Genomic DNA, 26035 nt, shown 5'->3' on the forward strand with positions numbered 1-26035 from the left:
GAACTGTCTTCTATCGGAGTGGAACCAATGGAGATGTTAAATAGCGCTCAACGGAGCTGCACGCCCTCGTCGTGTTACAATTTGTGCAGGAGACTGGGATGGCGCACAGGCAGCTGCAATGGGTCACGTCAGTGCGTCTGCAGACGTTGATACAACTATGTACTACTATTTTAATTTTATATTATAACATTTGATTTTATTGTATTTTTAACATTCAAATAAAAATTTAGGCCTAAAGTATTGTCTTTTATTGACAAAACCTTTACACATTTAAAGAAAACACTTTTTGAGGTGGACTTACTACACGACAATAAAGGACACTGTGAGCCATTTTTGCCAAAACCCTCCATATTTTAGTCGATACCAACTCCGGGGAAATAAATACAGATAATACAACTTTTCTACAGCTGTGATACTTTTTGACATTTAACACCTTTTGTCTTCAGTCACCGTGACCACGCACGCGAAACGTCGGTTAAATTTAAAATTATATATTTACATAACTTCAATCCGGTAAAAAAGTGTTTTCTTTAATTTAGGCCTATTTCATCTTTTATTCTACCTGTTTCCGATGTTATTTGTGTAAGCCTAAAAGTTTAATTCTCCCTTTTTATGGAATAATCGTGAACAAAACTAAAAATTATTTAGATAAAGTTGGTTAATAATTTAAGCTAATCAGAAACGTTAACGTTGTTTAATAATCAAATGTATAAGTCGTTGTCATATTTTCTTTAAATTCATTTGGCGATGCTTTGCTCTAATTCATAACTATGTATGATTATTATTTATAAACACAGTCGAAATAAAGAAAGCACCGAGTATCTTGAGTGTTCTTCTAACAGAGGTGCATTAACGGTACATAGACTTGATAAGATTAGTATTGTAAAGTCCTACCTGTAAGTAACTGCATTTATTGTAAAGTACCTGCATGGTACTTTAACAGGTAAAGACCCAACAAATGTTAGCTGTGCATTTTACAACTCTTGCCACATTACGGGTTTTTTTTAAACTTGGCAAAATGCATTGCGCAAACCTTTTCACGACGTGACTGCTTAGTGCGGGAGGGTAACGTGGGTCTCACTATTGTGAATACCGAATGCGCCAGCAACAATCGCTTTGCTAACTTCCGGGTACTCTAACTGCTCCTAACATATTTTTTTAATAGCAAAACGAGCATATTTTAATGACAGTGACAAAATAAGTAAAATTTTAATAAAGTTTAACATAGGTCTAATCGTTAAATACTATTTAACCCTTAATAATAGATTCTATTCATGCTTAGTAAAAGTTGATTGTGTGTTTTATTCGAACAATACAAATCAGTAATTAGCCATACGTTACTTAGTAGTGTAACCTGTTCAATGATTAATTATAAATAGTCGTGTACAATACACTTTTTACATAATGGTCTATAGCAAACATATATCTGTCTATCTCATATAGATACAAAGAGCCCATGTTGACGTAGTAATATCAATGTGCTATCTAGCTAAGGTATGGTAGGTTCGATTCCCGGATGTGCTCCTATGGACTTTCTGCCTATGTCTGCATTTGACACTCGCTTGAAAGGTGAAGGATAATATCGTGAGGAAACCGATATAATGCCTAAGATAAAAATTAAATGGTGTGTCAAGCACAGAGGGCTGATCAAAAAAATATATATAATAAAAAAAAATAATAGCAAAACCCTTTTTGAAAAATTTATTATTAAATAAAAAAAAAATTTTTAAATTAACATTAGAATTAGAAGTTATAGATCGCTGCCATGTAATGCTTTCAAGGGGAAGGTGAAAACTCAGTTATACCTTCCCCTTATCACTGATAAGGTTTTTAAAGTCAAGGTGCTTTTATAGCTCGGGCGAATATTTGGCCTATAAGTTTGACAACAATTAATTATAAATAGCTTGACTTATTATTATGACTGATGTTCTTATTATATGACTTAATGAAAATTAATGTGTCATTTGCATGCCTATTTTTGTGTGGCTGATTGTGTGAATTTTTAAATTGATCGTTATAAATGTACCACTTTCTTGCAAATAAATGATTTATTATTATTATTATTACAAAAGAGGGAGTCAAATCTTCTACACAGTGGGTGTGAGGAGCGTCCTCAAGTTCTGTACGAACTAACTTCTGTGTGATCAACCCTTCAGGGTGAGGCCATCGCGTGTCTGCATTCGCGGTAGGTCGGGTCCCCGGCACCCCGACAACGCGCGTACATCTCTGGAAATACGTCAGAGGCGCAGAGGGCCAGATTTAACGGATCTAGCCCACGTACCGTATCCTGTGTAGAAACGGACTCCCATTGGCCATACACAAGCATACGTATATATAGTTATGCAACCGAGAAAACATTGTCACCGCGTTTTAGCACTCCACTGTTTTTGTTAAATTTCGCCAGTTCTATAAAATATAGAGTTTGGAATTGTTAGGTATAAGTAGTTATTGATAGTTATCTCGGCGTTGTATACAAAAGTATTTAGGTTTTATTGATATTTATGGGGTTTTTAAAAAGGGGGTAGCTATTTTTGAATCTGCGCCACCTAGTCTTGGTTTTGTAAACTAGTATTGAGATTAGATATACTTGTTTTTGCAAAATATTGCCAACATTTGAAATTATTATTTTTTAAATACTTTTAATTTTTCGTTATAACGTAAATATATTATTTTATTAACAATATGAGTTTCAGTGTTCGTGAAACTGTGTTGTCTCTATTATTGTGATAAAAAGTGATGGATGGACCGTCATCGATTCGTAGGTATATTGATTGGGAAAGAACAAATAAGGCGTCCTTTTGGACCATGTATTTTTCATTAATATCGTTCCGTTTGGCTTGCATATATACATGTCTATGACTAAGTAACCACCAGTCGTCGTAATATAGGTCATCCAGCTGTCCAGTCAACAGCCACTCATCTATGTCGCTTACCATCGCACATCTTATGCATTACACCATCTAAAACGATTTCGATACGAAATTTCCAGGTAATATAGTTCTACACTCCCAACTCGCGGAAAGCGTTTGACTCAGTATTTGATTGCATTTCAATATGTATTGGGATTTCCTCTATTATCCTTCCTTTAGGGGATGTGACCTTTTCCCCTAATTCATAAGTGGCCCCTAACCTCCAACACCACAAGTTCGCGGCCCGGCTCACCGCGCGTCAGCTAGTAGATATATATCAGGCTATGACTATTTGCATTTTAATAAAAATAAGTATATGTTCAAGTAATACTGATAATGATAATGAGTGGCGACTCATTGGTCTAGTGGTTAGTACCGCTGACTGCGAATCCATGGGTCCCGGGTTCGATCCCCGGCTGAGACGAACATCGATGTGATGAGCATTTGGTGTTGTGCTTAGGTGTTTAAATATGTATTTATATGTCTATCTATCTATAATATGTATGTATATCCGTTGCCTAGTACCCATAACACAAGCTTCACCAGCTTAGCATGGGACTAGGTCAATTGGTGTGAATTGTCTTTTTAAAAAAAAATAACACTCATATTTGTATAAGTGTCTTAAGAACTAGGTTATTATCAAAAACAATTAAATTAGTGGGATCGCGTCACTGATAAGCAGAAATCCATGATATCATTTAATCTAACAAAAAAATTCAATATTCAAGTATTGCGAAGTTTTGCTGAATCCTTTTTCACGTCTTTACAATTCGGAGTAAATTTCATATTACGGATCCAAATTTTAAAATTTAAACAAATCAGCTTTTGTTTGTAGTATTAGCCGTAACAGGCACACACGCTACTATTAGAAGGAACTATACTTAGGTAAATTTAAATAACAAAGTCTTGAATTACAGGGTAACATAGAGTCAGGCGTAATCATAGTAAAGTGTCAAGAAATGTCGACCATGCGTCTGAATAGCGCCTTCCCCGTACTTTTGAACCCACATATTTTTGAATATAAATATAACTTTATAAAGACAAAAACTAATTTCACTTCAATTGTCTATTATAGTATTCATAGTAAATAATTAATAAGACATATGTATATAATACTAAAAACTTAAATAGATAAATAATAAAACAAATAATTTGTTATTTCATCAGTTTATAATTTTAATGGGACAAGAACATACAATAATTTGAATAAATGTATATCTTCTACTTCTCTTCCGTATATGATATATATGAGAGAAAGTAACTAACTATTACTAGCTGTAGGATATAAAAAATATTTTGCATGAAAAAATTGATACACCTACATACTTTGACCGACTATTAATTTCTATAACCACAAAATATGTTTTTTGCCAGTCGGCCACAACTCCTTTATCTCGCATGCCTACTTGTTTATCAAAAGAACCAAATTTCTTGTAAATAAACACATAAAACATATAAAATTAAATTAAATTATAACACTTAACTAACTAAAATCAATAATTAGTTAAGAAAATATGACATTTGGAATTGCACTATAAAGATGCGCTACGCATAAAACAGTTTGATAAAGTATGATTTTTAGCCGATATTTATTTCCAGAGGCATTCGAAATGTGATACCGGAGAAGAATGTTGCGAATACCATGGACAGCAAAAATATCCAATCTCCACCAACTTTACACCACAAGATTGTCAACTGTCATTTACAAATAGGTGCTTAGCTATTTTTGCTATATTTCCAGGAGAGAACCGGATAGTCTTAAAAACTGGTAGTGATAGGGAGGAGTGATAGCAGGCGAAGTCGTTCTCCTACCAGTTGTTCTGAATTTTATGCTTCCAATTATGGTTCTCAACATCCCTAATGTCCTGAGATAAGCTGAGGATAGAGCGGGGTGGAGGCAGCAAGTCGACATATCGGTTAGAGCCTTCCAAGACAGGAACAACCTTTCAGTAATGAAGACTACGAAGAAATAGAGTCGTCAAGAAGTTGATACGTCGTAAGCGCGTTAATATATTGGGCATCAGCTTAGGTTTCCTAGAAACAGTGCCGTTAACTAACGGCCGTCATTTTACGGTTGTTAATAACGGCCGTCTTTACTTTTTAACATAATGCAAAAACACATCATTTTCGCTCGTCCAAGTCACGTTTCCACTCATGGTATTCATTAAATATGGGCACCGCTACACGCGAAAAACGTTGAATAAATGTTTATCACCGCTATGACGGCTGTCATGCAAATGACAGCACCACTATTTGACGTTACGGTGACACTCAACGTTCTCTAAAAAAACCTATTCCGATGTTGTTTATAGACAACGTATGGGTGACGTCACGTCAACGTTACATTACGGCCGTTGGATAACGGCACCGCTTTTCTAGGGAACCTAAGCTTCAATGATCAATGGTTCCAAAAAAAATATCCTTAATGCGATCTAGCGCTGTATTGTAATACTATTGTTAAACACTCTATTATTATGCAGCGCTTACTAATACGCGTAGAGCTTAGAAATTGCCACATTTTTTTGTTTGGGTACTTCGCTTCTCAATTCGTTGATATTATTATTACTTTAATATTTCGTTACTAATAATGAGAACTATCTTTTTAAGGAATTAAAGAATTGTTTAGCATAAATCAAGTTTATCCCCAATTCTACATACATACAGTACATATAATATTAAGTTTGTAAACCAGTTGATAGTTTTTATTAATTAGATGTCTATCTACATATGAAGGTAAAATTGTTTGTTTAAAATGTTGTCTTAATGTCTCAACCCAAGATCTCATAATAGTAAAAATCACATATAAAAGTTAATATTGAGCAGCATAGTTAAATATATACAATAAGTACCAATTTAAATCATTGTTTGAGTCTCTCTAGCGTTTAAATGGTTGTATAAATCTTATGGTCAACATCCCATAACTTTATAACATATTTTGAGACGTTGCCGCTGGAATTCTAACGTCGCTATTCAAAGATTATCTAGTCTACCTCGCCTTCCTCGCATTCAGTGAGTAAGAATGATTTTTATAGCGATCTCGCGGCTGTTTTTTAAAAATAAAATTATAATTTTTAAAAATAAATAAAATTTTATTATTGGAAAACATTTCATATTTTGATACAGTTTGTGGCATTAAACGTAATTTTTTTACAGTTTCCCGAGAGTTACAGTCTACTTTAATTGTCTTTGGTAAAAGCTAATTGGTATGTCATTATATTAAATGTAATGTAAAGGTAGGATAATTTCAACTTTCTTAAAGGATGACTCTACTATGCTAATACTTTCGTATGAAATCTAATTTGCTTAAATTACTTTGTGATAAAAACACTTATTGAACAATTATTATCTATTAAAACTTTATTAAAAGAATTTCCTATTATTTTTAAATAGATAAGCAAAAGAGGGAGTCAAATCTTCTACACAGTGGGTGTGAGGAACGTCCTCGAGTTCTGTACGAACATACTTCTGTGATCAACCCTTCAGGGTGAGGCTATCTCGTGTCTGCAGCGATCGCGGTCAGTCGGGTCACCGCCACCCCGACGACGCGTTTATCTCCGGAAAAACATCAGAGGCGCAGAGGGCCAGATTTAACGGATCTAGCCCACGTACCGTTTCCTGTGTAGAAACGGACTCCCATTGAAATCGTATGAGGCAATTAATATATACTTATGCAACCGAAAAACAATGTCACCGCGTTTTAACACTCCGCCGTTATCGTTGAATATCGCCAGTTCTATAAAGTATAAAGTTTGGTATTGATAGGCATTAGTCGTTGTTTTTAGTTACCTCGGCGTTGTATTCAAAAATATTTAGGTTTTATTGATATTTATAGGGTTTTTTAAAAAGGTGAAGCTATTTCTGAATCCGCGCCACCTAGTCTTGGTTTTGTAAACTAGTGTTGCGATTATTTTGGCAATTTTTTGAAACTATTCTTTTTTCAAATACGTTTCGTAATAAACATAAATATATTAATTTGATAACTATATGATAATATACTTGAATAATTTTATACAGAGTTTGAGAGTTCGTGGAACTGATAAAACTGTGTTTGTCTCTATTATACACAAAAATTGCCGACACACGATCGCCATTTATCCGTTTTCATCTCATCTGCAGATAGTTATTCTCAGATATGTAAATTAAGTAACCCCTTATTGATAGAAATTATTCTCAACAAACGAATGGACTCCGGCTATAATTACTGCAAAGTAATAAATATTACAAAAATAAAATTATATGCGTTACCTAAGGGTGAAGCGTATGTGGCACACACGAATACCTTATTAGTCTTGGCTCTCATCATTTTCATTTATTTACTTAGTTCTTTATTTCTACGTGGTTTGGTAAGCCAGTGACTTTTTGAATAAGTTTTTTTTTTTATTATTAATGGTTTTAAATTTACATTCACTGCCAGTTATCAAATCAAGGGCGTAGTACGGATGAGAAGAAATGTGAATAAATTCTAACTAAAGGTTTTATTTTTAACAAAATGGAAATAAAATAAAGAAATAGGCCTAATTATTTATTGATACCTTAAAATTTGCAGTAAACTAAAGTTAAATTAAGAATAACAACGGTTAACGTCGACAGATGCACAATAGTTGGGCGTTGCAGCTGCCCGTCCGCCATCCCAGACTTCTGCACACAGATTGACACAACGCAGCGGTGCAGATGCGTTGACGAGCGCCATTTAACATCTCCATTGATTCCATGCCTTCTACAGACAGTTGTGGATTGTCTAAATCTTCAGCTGAAAGAGATTAACTTTAAACATTATATATTCGTGTGAGACTCACAAGAGTATGATATGAGTTTTATGTAATATAGTATGAGCGCAAACTCTTACTCCTATACGTCTAAAGTGTATGATGGTTGGACATACTGTAATCATCGTCAAGTTTTTGGAATCTCACCCTTAGACGCCTCAAGAAATTAAAAAAAAAACATACCTGTAGGTGAAGCCAGTGTGATGCACACGAGGGCCAAAAATAGAGCAACGGCTAAAACCTTCATGTTTAATATTGAGTTAATTTAGTTTTGTCTAAACACTTTTAATAGAATAAGTTTACTCGCTCACATGTATCCTATTTATATGTAAATTTGATAGACAGTTAAATGATATCTAATCAATGATGTCCTACTTGTAATGTGCAATACAATTAATCGATCATATTTAATCATCAATTATCTGCAGGTAAAATCCCTGTTATACGATATACTTTCTTTTGTTTTTACAGTGACGTCATACTATGTTATTTATACTTCATATAAGGGGCCCAGTCTGTATCGACAAGGTAGTAAGTACTAGGAGTAACCAATTTTATTTGTTGCCCTAACAGTGAAATTTCACAGTACCCGCCATTTCACCCCGGAATCGAACCTTTGCCAAGGGGCCCTCAAAACACTGGATTTCTTTTTATTTGATTAGAACTCGAATTAAGTTCATCTATAGCTAAGAATGTATGAATTTTTATAATTAATTACGTTAAAAACAAGGTCAACCTGTTAAGAGCTGTTTAGAAGTGCCTTGAAAGGTACTCACTCATAGTGTAGGAACCCTACAAAAGTAACATTAATTATCAATGTTTGTTTCTTTGTTAATAAACACAGGCTATAGTTAATTTTGCTAAAGGGAATCAGGAATGTATCACCCAAGACTTTTCAAACGTGACGTTTCAAATCTAACATGAATTTTCTTTCTATATTTTCATAAGACTTTGTACTAATACCATACTTGTTTACATTATTTATCTGTAAGAATATACATAATATATACTTACTAAAATCTTTTATCAAATATTATGATATGTAGCAAAAATTGATTTTATTAACATTAATATGATAAGATATGTGTATCACCGAAACTGAATAATTTGTTTTCGAAGATAAAATAATCTATGTCATAAGTTCCTAATTTTGTGCAATTTTTGTATGCATTTATTTGTACAGAGACATATTTATAAATATACAATAATGAGATTTATTTTCTTAAGTTTAAGCATAAATGTCTCATAATATAGAAAATGTTCATCTGTTTATACTGTAATCATTTTTCTTCCATAGATACCTCCTTTCATTCCTATATGTAGCCTATGCCGGTTTCTACACGATTTTTATTTTCACCGTACAAGCAAGTGTTAGCCGGGATTTGAAAGCCGACGCTTAAGCCACTAGACCAACACTTATATGATTTATTGACAATATATTTATACTTATTCCCAAAAAAATAGTATTGGACATTTGGCATTCACCTCAATTAACAGCTCTATTACTTATACTCTGTAATTTGTATTGCTGATTTTAATAATTTATTAAATAATAACTAATTACATGCCATGTAATAATTACTTATTATTCCCAAGGATTTGATCTCGTGGTCTCATTAGACGTGAACAGAAACCATTAAAATTTACGTGGTGCCTTAACAGTGCTGACGAAAACTTCATAAACAAACTGTATTTTACCTTATAGTCTACTATTAACAGAGAAAGGAAACAAACACTGTTACAACTTTATTAGGTTCTTCCCTAAATATTATAATAATACCGATTATTATCAGTTGTATTGAAGAATCCAAGTAGCACATGATTTTTTGATTAGATTTCAGTAAATCGACTTAAATTACATATAAAATAAATAAAAAATACGTGATATTAAGCGTTTCCACGTCAAAGGCAACCAAAAATTAAATTTTTATTTAAAGTATCATAAATATGGACATATTATGAAATGCATATATCCTGTGACTACAACTATGCGGTTAAAGCATTGCCATACCATTTCATTGTGCAAATAATTTCATCATGTTCAGCTCGATATCAATTAAAGTTATTTTTTTCATTCCAGCCACTAAGAGCGATTATGAGCAAAAATATGCTCATAATCTCTCTTATCTCTGTATAGAAAGCAACCATTTAGAGAAAAGCTTTTGGTGGTCAATTCTTGTTCATGCAATTTTAAATATCTAATAATATAAACAAAATTAAACATGCACAAAACATCATCTATGTTACTATGGATGTTAAATAAAATAATTTATGTACTTGGAAAACTATAGTACAAAAATTATTTATTACTATATATTATATATAGGTATATTTATTTAAAATGACATACACTGTTTTGTCTAATTTTTTTTAATGAATTTGATGAAGATTAAATAAATTGTAAAAAAAAAATTATATAATTTATTTTCAAGTGATGATATTCATATTTCTTAGCTTAGTATCTTATAACTAAGTAAGATATAATTTTTAAAATATTTGTAACAAAAATTCTTCAACTCTTAAAAAGGATAATACTAAGGAATAGGTAAGGTACCAACACAATACTTTCGTATAAAATAAGTTCCTTAATTCGCTTTATGTACTGGTACATATAGTAGACTGGTACAATTTTGTGTACTGGTAGTATAGTATGGTAAAACATATTAGCTATCGAAAAATAACTTTATTAAATGAATTGATACTGTTTTAAAAGTAAAATAAGCAAAAGTGGAAGTCAAATCTTCTACATAGTTGGTGTTGGCGTGAAGAGCGGTCCTCTAAGTTTTATATATATGTTATAGCATTACTCCTTGTTATAACATATCTATTATCCAAGAACTTTTTAACTTTAGCGAGGATCATACGTGTCTGTCGGCTATCGGGGCTCCACCACCACCCCGATGGCGTGTATTTCCGGAACTCTACTGAGGCGTAGAGAGTAATTACACAAATTACTACCGGAACTGGACCCAACGTTCCGTACCCTGTGCAGAAACGGACTCCCAATTTAGTTAACAAACCATTTGTATATATTGTTATGCAACCGAGAAAACAGTGTCACCGCGTTTTAGCACTCCACCGTTATCATTGAATATCTCCAGTTCTATAAAGTTTAGAGTTTAGTATTGTTGGGTATTAGTAGTTATTTATAGTTATCTTGACGTTGGTTAGAAGATTATTTAGTTTTTTAAGATATTTATAGGGTTTTTAGAAAGGGAAAGCTATTTCTGAATTCGCGCCACCTATTATTGGTTTCGTAAATTAGTGACGAGATTCGCTTTACTAAGTTTTGCAAAATATTGTCAACATTTTAAATAATTGAAATTATTATTTTGTTTACGTAATAAACGTTATTCAATAGGATATTATGCTTGAACCTATATATTTTGTATATGGAGTTTGAGAGTTCGTGAAACTGAATAAATTATGTCTATACACTTTGTGACAGAAAGAGATAGATGAATCGTCATCGATTTTTAAGATTGGACCAAAAATTTTATAATAAAATAGTTTAACGTGTAGCCAAAATTACTGGATTCAATATTCTTTATCTAAATACGCTTATACACTTATATATATATTTTACTGATAGATATAACAATGTATACGTGATAAAAAAAAAGTGCGTCCGTACAAAGTACACAAGAAGTGAAACTTCTTTGGCAAACAAATTTTTAACTCTTGTTCATATTCATACAAATCTAAAACTTTAGATTTCCGAGACTTAGAGGGAGGGAAAAAGGAAGATATTTAGGAATTTAATTGTCATTAAAATTTTAAAGGTTTCGAAAATTAATACAAATAATAAATTTAATTTTTTAAATTTATTTCTTCGATAATAAAAACACGTGGCATTTTAATTTACAGCTTACAGCGTCATTTGAGATTTCAATAAATTATTTTGCGTAAAATATAAAATACTAATAAATTCTCGTTATGAAATTTAAATTTTAAAAATAGAATTTCTATAAGGTGATAATTCGCCCTTCTCACTCTCTCAATCGCTCTCTCCCTTTTATTCGACAAAACGCTGCACATCTTAAAAATTTTATTTATTTATTTTGAATATGTATAGTTATTTTATTTAATATGCAGACATAAACGTATAAAGCAAATAGAATATTTATAATTATTTTTTTATTCAATTTTCCTTAATTAATCTTAATTTCGGACTAATTTAATCAAATCGTATATATATGTAATTGTTAGTGTTACGTAACAGCGCTAATTATCTGTCTGTCTGCCACATGTTTTATCGCGTACAGGTCTTCAGTGGGTGAACATAAACAGGTTATTATTATTTACTACGAGCTAAGTCTAGCAATGCCTAGTGCGTTTAGTCCTGTAGTCGAGCGTTCGAACCCCGGATGTACACTTATGTATATCACGAAATAGCAAGATATATGTATTTTCAAACTTATCTACTCTAAATAGTATATTTAGTCAAGGCTTCCCAGAAACTAATCAATGGGTCCTCGCTCTTCCAGCATGTACATTTTTTTTTTGTTGGGGTGTGTGTGTATAACCATGTATTTGTCCATGTGCAAAACTCTACCCTCTTGAGCGATAGGAACGAAATTATCGTTGTGTGGGAAATTAACACATGCTGGTACGGTGAAGACAAACATCGTGTGGCGTGATCAAGTGTTTCATCAACATTGCTTTATTGCTTTTTAATAATAACAAGCGAATAAAGCTATGGTTATTCACTACAATACACATAGGCTGAATTTAGTGTCACGCCGACCGCACGCGCACCGTCGGCGCTGATGGTCGAGATATATGAACTTCTAGGAAGCGTTTTTGAATGACGCGTAGCTATCAGCGCGCACGGTGGTCAGCGCCGATGGCTGCGCGGCCGTACGCATCGCGCGTCGGCGCCGCGTAGCTGTCAGCGCTGACGATCGCTAGAGCGCCTATGCTTTTAGTGAGCGTTGTAGTGTCGAACGGACGTCGTCAGCGTGTACAGACATAGCAAATTGCGAAGTGGTACAGATCGAGTAAGGCGGTCAGTACGATACTAAAACGAACCACGCTGAGCGTCAGCGCTGACGAACTACGCGCTGATCTATGAGCGCTGACAGTGAGCGTGAGACTAAATTCAGCCATAATCCGTAGCCGTAAGATAGTATTTATTGTTGCGCTTCTTATAAATGTAATCATTCATTTTATACCAATTTTGTTGCCATGATAATTTTTAGGGCTCAACGATTTAATACAATTTGCAAAATTTTAATTCAATCTGTTAAGCCGGTTGTTAACAATAATGTTTTTTAGTTTACAACAAACAACAAATTGTATATAGTAAAAATAAAATAGATTGCCAATTTTTACAAGAGACGTTGCCCTTTTGTGTTACGCTTTTGGGCGAAAAGATGGGAAATATCGTCATAGTAGAAAAAAACCCCGCGCGGGCCATACCCTTCCCGTGATAAAATAATAATTTCCATTCACAAAATAATAGTCGTAAATGCAACATAATATATTAAATTTTGAACAATGCACAAAATTCTTTGATGTCACCGACAGCTTTAGTTCAAAGCTTGTCACGCGCCCCGCACCGCATCATGCTTTGCACTTTACATCTAGAAATGTAAGATCACAAAATCATAGGATGGTTATTACATAAGGGCCGATTTACATTATCTTAGTGTTTAGGAGAGTGCTTTAGGATAGTACTTTAGTTGAAACATGTAAACGCTACTTGCTTTAGTAAACGCTACGCTAAAGAACTTGCCTTTCAAGTTGTACTAAAGCACTCTCCTAAACACTAAGATAATGTAAATCGGCCTTAAGGTTTAATAACGTGAGTGAACTTGAAACTATTGAATTTATTACAAAAATACATTTATCGTAGTTAGGTACTTAGTGTGCTAATTCTAGGAAATTTGCGCGATACATACAATTTTGGAAACGGCAAAAGCACTTTGGAGTATCTTTACCGCTGAAGACATGTTTTGTGATTATATTAATCACTTAAAGGAACTTTACTATGAAATTTTAAGATATTAATACGACACTTTTGAACATCTAAAAAGTAAACAATATAAAACAAAATCAATAGGATTTTCTAATGCCCTTTTCCAAAGCAGTAATCTTAGATATCATACATTGTCAATTGTCATAGTTTGACTTTTTGAAGTTATACTTCTTTAGGCGCGTTATGAAAAATTGATGAGAGTGAAATTTTACGATGCGCGCGCACCGTGACACAAAATTAACAGAAAGGGCGCCGAGCCTGCGCGAGCGAGATGCGAATAAGACAATCTATAAGTAAAAATAAATAGAATATGCGTGAAGTTAGCAGCTATACCAAGAATTTTGAATGACCATAATGACCTTTATTTGTGACCTTTTAAACAAATAAAGGAGATTTAATTATTTTTTCAAAGAAATTTAGCAATGCTTTTTCACAAAGACCTATTGTTAATTAGTTGAAAGGTTATGAAACATACCTAGTTATTAAATTGAATGAATAAAATAATAAATAATTATTATTAATATTAATTAATAATTGAATAAAATATTAAATATTATTAAATTATTAACGTTAAATATTTATTATTTAATATTTAAAAAAAATAAAGAAAGCCAAAGAAGTATAACTTCTTACGCGCGTATACGAGTATAAGTACACGCACCCTTTTTTTTATCTAAGGCATATCGGTTTCCTCACGATGATATCCTTCACCTTACGAGCGAGTGTTATATGCGGACATAGACAGAAAGTCCATAGGTGCACATCCGAGGATGTAGCGAAGCTAGAAAAACCTCATCATTCAGTGTTAATTACCTACCAATATATTAAAGAGGGACATTGGCGAAGCGAAGTGGAATTTTAGTAGTTATTATGGAAATATAATTTTATATATATTTCTCCTAACACTTTGTGAAAATTATTGAAAATGATTGTGGTTGATCAATATATTTTTATTGTACAAGGTGCAATATTTCGAAAAAATATATATAATCAGTGCTTGGTACATCAATGTAAATAAAATAAAGAAATAGGCCTAATAATTTATTGATACCTTAAAATTAGCGTAAAGTTAAATTAAGAAATACAACGGTTAACGTCTACATATGCACAATAGCTGCGCGTTGCAGCTGCCCGTCCGCCATCCCAGACTTCTGCACACAGATTGACACAACGCAGCGGTGCAGATGCGTTGACGAGCGCCGTTTAACATCTCCATTGGTTCCATGGCATCAGTAGAAACTTGTGGATTGTCTAAATCTTCAGCTGAAAGAGATTAACTTTAAAAATTATATATTCGTGTAAGACTCACAAGAGTATGATATGAGTTTGAGCGCAGATTTTTACTCCTATACGTCTAAAATGTATGATGGTTGGACATACTGTAATCATAGTCAAGTTTTTTGAATCTCACCCTTAGACGTTTCAAGAAATTTAAAAAAAACATACCTATAGGTGAAGCCAGTGTGATGCACACGAGGGCGAAAAATAGAGCAAGAACTAAAACCTTCATGTTTATTATTGAGTTAATTTAGTTTTAACTTAATCACTTTTAGAATGAGTTTACTCGCTCACATGTATCCTATTTATATGTAAATTTGATAGACAGTTAAATGATATCTAATCAATGATGTCCTACTTGTAATGTGCAATTAATCGATCATATTTAATCAACAATTATCTGCAGGTAAAATCCCTGTTATACGACATACTTTCTTTTGTCTCTACATTGACTTCATAATATGTTATTGGTATACTTTATTATTGCTTTGGAAAAGGGCATTACAAAATCCTGAATTTCAGTTGAAATATAGAAGGATATAAAAGTTTATCTCTAAATAATCCGAGAGACTCTCTTGGACTCGGACTACTACTATATTTTATACAGGCAAGAAGGTGTAACACACACTCACACACTTTACACACACTCACACACTTTACACACACACACTTAATTATAATTTTTTCCTTCTCCATACCAGAAAGTGCAAATTGTACATAAAACATGCACAGACGGGACACAAAGGCTCCTACCTCATAGTTTCGGGTTCTGTTTTGTTTGTTTGTTAATGATAAATACATGCTGTTTTATTTTGAAAAAGAGAATGGATTACTTGACATACATGGCTAGTTCATATTTATAAACTTACAAAATAACAACAACGACCAGTGGCGTCACAAGTCACAACCGTTTTAGATCTGGGCCTCAAATTTCTATATATCTTTCATGACAATTTGTCAATCTAATAGGCAATTCGACTCCTTCGACTATTTGGGCCTAAGGCAAGCCGGTTTCCATACGATGTTTTCCTTCACCGTTTGAGTGAATGTTAAATGCACAGAGACAGTTCATTGGTGGACAGTCGGGGATCGAACCTACGACCTCAGGTATGAGAGTCGCACGCAGACGCCACTAGGCCAACACTGCTCTTGCTCTAATCTAACTTATAAAATAAAATACGTTAATTGTCTTCGCTAATACACAAACATACTTTGACTCTTAGATTAGAAACGCAAGCTTAATTTTAATTTTTTTTTGTTTACTTTGTACCGTATTTGTTTACAATATTAAATTCTTTACATAAGCTATAATTAACTCTTTTATTACAGATGATATGATAAGATTGTAGCAAAAATACATTTTGTAAACATTAATTCGATAAGGTACTTGTAAATCCCCGAAACTGACTCATTTGGTTTCGAAGATAAAATAAAATCTATGTCACAAATACTTAATTTTGTGCCACTTTTATTTGCATGTTTGCTAAGAAATCTATATTTACAATAATGGGCATTTTTTCATTTATTTTGTTATGTTTCGGAACACTAATAGTAATTACATGGCTCTTGGACATATTTATTATTTTTATTTTATGGGCAACCAACTCTTTCATGTCTGTATGTGATTTATTCCGGATTCCATACGATGTTTATTTTCTCAGTACGAGCATGTGTTAGGTTAGGGCCACCGGGATACGAAAGCACAGCCTACGGGATGAGCCTCCCACGCCCAAGTCACTAGACCATCACTTTGATCCACTACTCAGAAAATATATAATTTTATATAGCATTCATCGCTAAAAGTTTTCTTACTTTAGCGTATAGCAAGCAATCTGCCTGTCTAGTCTATAAAACCAAAACATACTTGATTGAATAAGACCTAATCATTCGATGACATCCCCAACGATTTGACCACAAGACATGAACTGAAAATTCTGATCGAGATTACCATTTAAATTTATCCGGTGGTTCATATAAATAACGGTATAGTCTACAGAATATCAACAAAGATAAGAAACAAAAACTGTTACTGCAACCTTATTAGGTTCTTCCCTGAAGATAATACCGATTAACGAATGGATTGAAGAATACAAGTAGGACATCGTTGATTAGATTTCAGTAAACCTACTTAAATTACATATAAATACGACGCTTGTAAGCTAACAATCATATTCTTTACAAGTTGTCTAGACTGATTAAAATAAACTCATAAATAAACATGAAGCTTTTACTCGTTGCAATCTTTGCCGCTCTCGTCTGCATCACACAGGCTTCCCCTATTGGTAAGTAAATTTACATTGTATTTTATAAAGTAAAATACTTTATTATTGACAATATTATAAAACAATCTGTCTAATACTGTCAACGCGGCATTTTATAGAGTTTTAAAAGTCCGAATATAATCTATATATATAAAAATGAAACCCGTTTTCCGTTGTCACGACATAACATGAAAACGGTTTGACCGATTTGTCTGATTTTTTTTTATAATATTCCTTGAAGTACGAGGATGGTTCTTACAGAGAGAAAAATTAAAAAAAAATGAGTGAAAAAGTCTAAAAACAACACTTTTCTATATTCCCATACAAAATATTCGTAATAATACCTACTTAAAAGTCAATTTGAACTTTAATACCATACCATAAAGTTCAAATGTTAGTGGAGAGGTTCCGGGAAGGTAAATTTTTATTTTTTGACATAATGTATTTGCTGTCTTATCAACTTTCTTTTTTTATCTTACTTGCTAGACCAGATGAAGCAGATACAAAAAAAAAAAAAAAAAACTAGCTAGACCGGTGTCCCGAATAGCAGAATAAGTATTTAAAAAAAATAAAGAATCGACTGCGGTACGATGTTCGCCAGGCCAGCTAGTAATAAATACATTAATTATTTTATTCCTATATCTATATATATAAAAGAAAGTCGTGTTTGTTACAACACTTATAACTCGAGATCGGCTGGACCGATGTTAGTTATGTCTTTTTTGATGGATTTTTCTCCACTCCGAATAGCAGAATAAGTAATAAAATATCGGATAAGTTATCGAATAACAATAAATAAATTAATTAATTTTACGAATGCACACGGCATGTGGTGACATTAATTGTTGACAAAACTACGCATCATTTTACGTCGAATTCGTGTCACTTCAAGAAATTCCGAACTTGAGGTAAATGAGGAGATGCATAACCAGGCTTTGATCTTGATCGAAAACATGTGTTACCTCATCAAAAAATGTTGTAAAGCAGAAAGTGCTTTAACATGCAGTATCGCAATATTGGCGATAGAGAGAAGAGGCCTAATGTGTAAAACTGCCATTCTCCTTTTGCAATGGCAAGCAATAAAACATTTCTCTATTTGCAAAAAAAGTTATCACCTTAATGAAATCCTAAAATAAGTTTAACTAAAGTAACAACGATATTATTATTAAGGCGGAACGAAGTTAGCCGGGTCAGCTAGTTATTTATAAAAAAACAACATCTTCATCATCAATCAATCTGTATAATTTAAGGATGTTTCATATATATTTTTGCTCTATAGAAAGCCAGGATGTAGAGATACCAGAACTGGCAGCAGATGCCATGGAACCAATGGAGATGTTGAACGGCGCTCGTCAACGAATCTGCACGGCCGCGTTGTGTCAATCTGTGTGCAGGAGTCTGGGATGGCGCACGGGCAGCTGCAACGCGCAACTATTGTGCATCTGCAGACGCTAACTCATTAATTTAGATTTTAAATCATAAGTCTTATGTTAATTATTGTATAATAAATTTTTAGGCCTATTACACGCTTTTTTATAATTTACATCCTAATTGAGAATTGAAGTATGTTTCAATGGCAACTACATACATGTTTACGGTTAAAGCATTGCTCTACAGTTGCAAAATAGTTTCATCATCTTCCGCTCGATATCATCATTACAATGAAAGGTATTTTTTCATCCCAGACAAAGGCACGGCTGCCTTCACACGATCTATCATTAAGAGCGATTATGAGCTGTATTGTTGCTTTCTTCACATTCATAGCAGGTGGCCCTTTGTTTTGTTTTACTTGTACTATTTCAAACAATCTGACAAGAATACCCGCGCTTTTGTTGGATGAGCTTAGAGAAAAAGTTTTGGCGGTCTATTCTCATTCATTAAAGCATAATAATTAATGAAAAACGATGTTATAAAGATGCGAGTAGGAAAGAATAAAATTCCACTATACAACACATTATCATATCAGATTAGTTTGTGATGTCTATATGTATAAAAATGAAACCCGTTTTCCGTTGTCACGGCATAACATGAAAACGGCTTGACCGATTTGTCTGATTCTTTTTTTATAATATTCCTTGAAGTACGAGGATGTTTCTTACGGAGAGAAAAATTAAAAAAAAATGTGTGAAAAAGTCTAAAAACAACACTTTTCTATATTCTCATACAAAATATTCGTAATAATATTTAAAGGCAATTTGAACTTTAATACCATATAATAAAGTTCAAGTGTTAGTAGAGGGGTTCCGGGAAGGTAAATTTTTATTTTTTGACATAATGTATTTGTTGTATTATCAACTTTCTTTTTTTTATCTTACTAGCTAGACCGGTGTCCCGAATAGCAGAATAAGTATTTAAAAAAAATAAAGAATCGACTGTTAGGCGGTACGATGTTCGCCAGGCCAGCTAGTATTTAATAATATTAAAGTTAAAAAATACCAATGGCGCTACATCACATTCTGGGTCTGGGCCTCAGATTTTTGTAACGTTATCGTCTGGTTTTCTAATAGACAAGTAGGTGATTAGCCTTCTGGCTCACGCCGTCGTTTCTGGGACTAAAGTATGATTTTCCTGACGATATTTTCCTTGCGTACGAGCGTGTATTAAATTCGGACATTAAAAGTCAATTGGCCTCAGAGATGAGTCGGCCATCGTCGCCCAACGCTGCATTTTTAAAGTATTTAACGAATTTATTAGTAATATAATGTAAAGTTTTTTCTTTTCAGGTTCGGCAATATCTTCCATAATATCATGAGAGTACCTAGATAAGTTTTAATATATAAAACAAAGTCCGGTTTTTGTCGAACACTACTCGAAAACGGCTGGACCGATCTCCATGCTTTTATTATCTGATGTATTTGTCTCCGTCTCGAATATTAGAATAACTATTTTAAAAAAATACGAAAACCGTGTCAACAGTAGCAGTAAAACAATGTGAGTAATGAAAAATGATTGACATTGTATATTGCTTATTTCTTTTTGTGTTAATTTCTTTATAAAGTATTGAACATAATATTTACGGCCCATTGGTCTAGTGGTTCGGTTAGGTTCGATCCCCGGCTGAGACAAACATCGATGTGATGAGCATTTGGTGTTGTGCTTAGGTCTTGGGTGTTTAAATATGTATTTATATGTCTATCTATCTATAATATGTATGTCCTTTATTATCCTTTGCCTAGTACCCATAACACAAGCTTCACCAGCTTAGCATGGGACTAGGTCAATTGGTGTGAATTGTCCAATCAAAAAAATATATATATACATATATATATTTACTTTGTATTAATTTTATTACTTTCAGAAAAATCATAAATTAACTTAAAGTTAATCTGTAACACGGCATTCATAGGCGGCACCAAATTCGCCAGGTTAGGAGAATGGAAAATTTATTACATAATTACAAGCTTTATTTATTTATTTATTTATTTATTTGCTTAATGGTATTCCTACAGCTACTTACAAGTACTAGGTATACAATATTCAAAAAATTACACTATACACAAGAGCCAAAAATGGAATACACATTTAAACATACACAAAACACAGTTACACCTATACAAATACAAAAAATACAAAAAAAATTACAAAGAATATATGTATGTATGTATGTAAATTCTAAATTCTACGATTCACAGTTCATTACAACATATTTATTATAAAGAAGGAATAACAAAGCCATTCTATCTAATAAAAGATACTAGATTTTTTATATCATTTCTTAAGCATTTTTTAGATACATTAAATATTTCTATTTGCTGGTAATTCCTATTATAATCTGAAGGTATACGATGCATGACTGAGTTACGCAAATAGTTTGAATTAAACCGAGGAATTTTAAATAGTTGCGTTTGCCTTGTATTGTGTGAAGAAGGGGCGTGAAAAAGTAAAAGCGGCAATAAGTCAGGACAGTCAATTAAACCGTTGCAAATAGCGTGTAAAAATATAAGGTCATATTGTTTACGTCGACATTCTAATGATTCAATACCAAAGTACTTGCAGGAATCTATATAGCTACTGAACTTTCGGAAATCCTTAAAACTTAAAAACTTAAGAAACTTTATTTGAATGTTTTCTATTGCTTCAATGTATTTCTTGTAGGTTGGGGACCAAACAGTGCATGCATATTCCAGTGTACTCCTAACAAAAGCAAAGTACAGGCATTTTATACATTTTATATTCTTGAAAGATTTGCATACTCGTTTGACGAATCCAAGTTGTTTATATGCTTTTTCTGTTATATTATCAATATGTTCTGAGAAAGACATCTTATCATCTAGTAGTATCCCCAAGTCTCTAACCAAATTCACCTGTTTAATTGTTGTATCTCTTATCTTATAACAAAATTGTATTTTCTTATGTTTGCGAGTAAAAGTAATTTTACTACATTTTCCAATATTTAAGGATAGTTTATTTCTTTTGTAGTAAATTTCCAATCTACTAAGATCCTGTTGAAGTTGAACACAGTTCTCTATAGATTTAATTTTTAGAAATATTTTTTTGTCATCTGCAAACATAAGATATTCTGAATACTTGAAACAATTCTGTATATCATAAAGATAAGCATTAAACAACAGCGGACCCAGTATAGAGCCCTGAGGTACACCGGATGTCACATTTATAAATGTGCTCCTATGTCCACCCATTACTACCGCCTGCCTTCTATTAGTTACATAGGATTTGATCCATCTGTATAGATCCCCACGGATTCCTAGCGCTAATAGCTTATGTAGGAGAATGACATGATCAACTCGATCGAAAGCTTTTTCAAAATCCGTATAGATCGCATCAATTTGTTCTCCTTCGTCCATTCCCTTTAATATGTACTCGGTGAAAACGGTGAGGTTGCTGACAGTTGAACGATTTTTTGTAAAACCATGTTGCTGATGTGGTAATTGTCTTAGGATAAGAGGACTCAACGTTTTGTTAACTAATTTTTCAAATAATTTACCAAACGAATTTAGAATTGAAATTGGTCGATAATGTTCTATTTTATTTCTAGACCCTTTTTTGTGGATCGGAACAATGTGGGCTTCTTTCCATTTGGATGGGAAACTACAGAATACATTAAGCGACTGATTAAATATATTTGTCAAGGGTTTAGAGAGTTGTCTATAGCATTTTTGGAGAAAAATTGAAGGTATTCCATCACTCCCTGAACCTTTATTAATATTTAAAGATTTCAACTCCCTACAGACTTCATCCTCGGTCAGTACTACTTGGTGGCATGTATAATCGGATTCAGGTAGGTGTTGAAGATTGTAACTATCATCTGGGTGTTGAAAAACACTTTCAAAAAACCTGTTGAACCCTTCACAAGCGTCTGCTTCTGTATAGTAGACTTCATCTCCGAGAATCATTGTGTTAGGGTAGCCTGGGCTACATTGGCGTTTGTTTCTCAAATATGACCACAGCGCTTTGGGATCCTTACTCAAATTATTTTGGATACTCTTCTCATACATATCAAAGCACTTCTTAGATACAAGTTTTTGCCTAGCGCGTAACAACGAAAATTCATCATAAACTCTTGGATTCCTATAAGTTTTCCAACGCTTGTGAGCTTTTAATTTATCTTTTATTATATGTTTCAAAGAGCTTGAGTACCAAATAGGAAATTTGCTTCTGCCAATACTCCGGCTTTTAGGGACAGAACTTGAAATTATTTTATCTAATATTACATAGAAAACTTTTTACAAATAGTTTAAATAAAATCTGATTTTAACTTTCATAATGAGTTCATCATTACAATAATGTTCGAAAAAAAAAATTATTTCAACAAACTCACTGGAATTTGTAAGAAAATAATATTATGGGTAGGTTAGATTTGTTAACTTATTACTAACAATAATAATATTTCTCATTACTAGTCAAAACCTTTATAATCTCGAATTCGTCAAAGCATGCGCCAGCTGCCACAACATAATATAACGTTAATATAATTACTGACACTACATAATACATATGACGCGTCTTATATGACAATGATATCAATTAGACCGAATTTCGACCGTCTTCGATCATTAGAAGTAGATGCTATCTTTTTGAAGTGAAACTTCTAATACCACTTCCAAGTTTGTGTTAAACGTTTAACGCTACCATGGATGGGGTATGAAAGCACTAATGCGTCTTAAAGAAACAATATGATTTCACGAAAATATTATATTTCCTATTTTCATTTCCACATTACGTTTCACTTCTTCCGCTCGGAAGGACTCCACGCACTATTTTTAATTTTTCAACTATATAGTTAATTACTACATATAAAAAATTATAAATCTTTAATTATTTTTTCATATACATACATGTATTCTTCATAACAAACATTGATTAATAATTATTATGGTAAATAATTATTTTTTATTATTTTTCTTTTAGAGCAACTGGTTTCTTCTGGTAACAACTGGTAATTCTAGTTTTGAATAGCAACTGGATATTGTTAACTACCTGAATTTGTTAGCGGTAAGAAACAGGAGTTGGCCCCTGAGGGATTATTCTCAGTATTGCGTTTTATAACCACCCAATCCACATTGAAACTGGTTTAGTTTGTCCAAACTTGGACAAAAATTGCATTCATGGAAATAAAATAGTTTAAAGAATTGTCGTAAATAATGGATGTCCTTCACTTGTTATTTAAAAAAAGGTCTACTATTTATTGGAAACAAAATGTTATATATGGAAGATAGTGGTGAATTATGGTATCCATTAAGAATGAATTATTTTTAAATTTACACCAATGTAAAATGTACTTTAAGATAAATTCCACTATCAGTCAGAAGTCAAGAAATAATGAAACATTCGTATTGATATCAGTAAGAGTATCTGTGGAACAAATAATAAAGATAATTTACGCATTTTTTCCTTTTTATTTATGCGATGCCAATATTTCGTGATATAAAGCAAATAGAAATAATGAAACAATTATTAGCGGTCTAAGAACATTTAAAAAATACAAATAAAAGTGTTACTTTTTATTATAATTAAATATACAGTTAAAACTAATAAAACTTTCGCACTTTTTTTTATTTCTCTACGAACCTACAAACATTATGAACAAAAGCAAATGAGATGACAGGTTCCCTTTTTATACGCAAGTACTTTTGTGCATAAGTCATGGCATTGTTTATTCGTTTTGCAGAAAGATCTTTTAAAGCGTAGATGTCCCGGTATTGAATCTGTTGGTGGCCAATCTGAAAAAAATATAATAGATCAAATATATCGTTAGAGAAAAAGATAAACTTGGCCCGTAAATTTGAGTAAATCCCATAGACCCAAAAATTGAACGAGATTTTTGGCAGCATTGAGTGTCAGATAAAGAAAAATATTTTTTTCAGTAGGTGATCATCCTTAAGTGCCTGACGACGGCATGTCGTCTTTTTTGGAATTAAGGCATGCCGATTTCCTCACAATCGATCCTACGACCTCAGGGATGAGAGTCGCACGCTGAAACCACTTAGCCAACACTGCTCATGGTAATGAACTGGCCAAAAAATATAATTATATCAAATGCAGATCTAAAGCCGATAAAGGTATGGCTTTTTTAATTTGTGTATTTATTTTTTATATTAATTTATTAAATAATATTTCAGATCACGTAGGTACAGTGGTCCTATACTCGGTGAATTCCCTTAACTAGGCAGGAATTGTATTAATTATCTCTGGATAGAATAATTATATTTTGTCCAGAGATAATATTATACATCGTTAACACAAGGGTGATAACTGTTTTCTTAAATCAAATATGAAAATACATTTTGAGATAAATACACTTAACACGATTTAAAAACCTACAAACATTTCTTTTATTTTAAATAATTATCATTATTAAACTAACCTGATTCAGATACGGCAACTGACACAAACAACACAGCAATAAAGATAATTGCTAAGTATTTCATACTGGCTTTATTTATGACCAATAAAATATATTGTTATGAACTCGGATATTTATATAGCGTATGTAGGGACTTCCAGTGTTGAGTAAATAAGATGAGTCACTTAGGTACTGAACATTTTATCTGTTACATTGACACACGTTTTGTTTCGTATACGGTACGTAACTCGTAATTACCTAAGGCGAATGCGTTCTTTACGAGACTTTAAAACCATGATATATTTATTTATATATAGCCTTTTTCCCGAAAGGTCAAAGACCACGGATCTCCACTTGCTATACATACTTCTCTAACGTAACTACTTTCATGACATTCACCACATCCTCGCCGGTCATGGGAAATTTTAACTTGTCCCTTGTTTAGAACTTCCTGGATGTGGTGCAGGTGTGTCAGACAACCCGATTTCACCATTCACGGTTTGCCTTATATATCTTACTTGCTAACCGCTTCTCATTCATTTGGTTTACGCGGCCAAAGAACCGAAGCATTCCCTTCCGTATCTTTATCACTACGCCTCTTTATACAAGATATTTAACAATATATTATGTGTTCTTTTGTATATAAGCTTCGTGAAGAAATATGAACAAACTCATTAATTTTTTTATGTATCTACTAGAAACAGTTTAAAAAATGACTTAATAAAAGCAGACGTATCTAATAAAGTTAAAAATTAAAACACGATAGAACTCAATGAACCCTATTAGACCCTATTTTATCCACCATACAAACGTCTGGTGTCCCAAGTATGCCTCGATTGGAAATATATCTTTTTTTAACAATGGACGCAAACCGACTGTATATTACGAGAAATTCTTCATACCTTACTACTTATTTATTAGACAAAGAATTACACAATTTATTTTTATTTTTGGATATTTGTTGTGACTAGTTGTATATTTTTACTGGTTAATTTATTATTTACCTAATTAAGGCTAAATTTAACCTTAGTTAACAT

At 32.7% G+C, this 26035-nt stretch overlaps 3 long non-coding RNA genes across 3 annotated transcripts; 1 reads left to right on the forward strand and 2 right to left on the reverse strand.

The window, feature by feature from the left end:
• Positions 1-7418: 7418 nt before the first annotated feature.
• On the reverse strand, positions 7419-8680 carry LOC125059410. Its single transcript, XR_007118659.1, has 2 exons — positions 7859-8680; positions 7419-7659 (listed from the first exon to the last, which is right to left on the reverse strand). It is a non-coding gene; the product is annotated as an uncharacterized LOC125059410 (long non-coding RNA).
• An 8249-nt stretch (positions 8681-16929) lies between these two features.
• On the forward strand, positions 16930-18709 carry LOC125059216. The gene is made up of 2 exons (XR_007118617.1): positions 16930-17215; positions 18474-18709. It is a non-coding gene; the product is annotated as an uncharacterized LOC125059216 (long non-coding RNA).
• Positions 18710-24141: 5432 nt separating this feature from the next.
• On the reverse strand, positions 24142-25298 carry LOC125059342. The gene is made up of 2 exons (XR_007118645.1): positions 25020-25298; positions 24142-24375 (listed from the first exon to the last, which is right to left on the reverse strand). It is a non-coding gene; the product is annotated as an uncharacterized LOC125059342 (long non-coding RNA).
• Between the last annotated feature and the right edge of the window lie 737 nt (positions 25299-26035).

Source organism: Pieris napi, chromosome 19 (assembly GCF_905475465.1).
Source record: "Pieris napi chromosome 19, ilPieNapi1.2, whole genome shotgun sequence".
Taxonomy (NCBI): Eukaryota; Metazoa; Arthropoda; class Insecta; order Lepidoptera; family Pieridae; genus Pieris; species Pieris napi.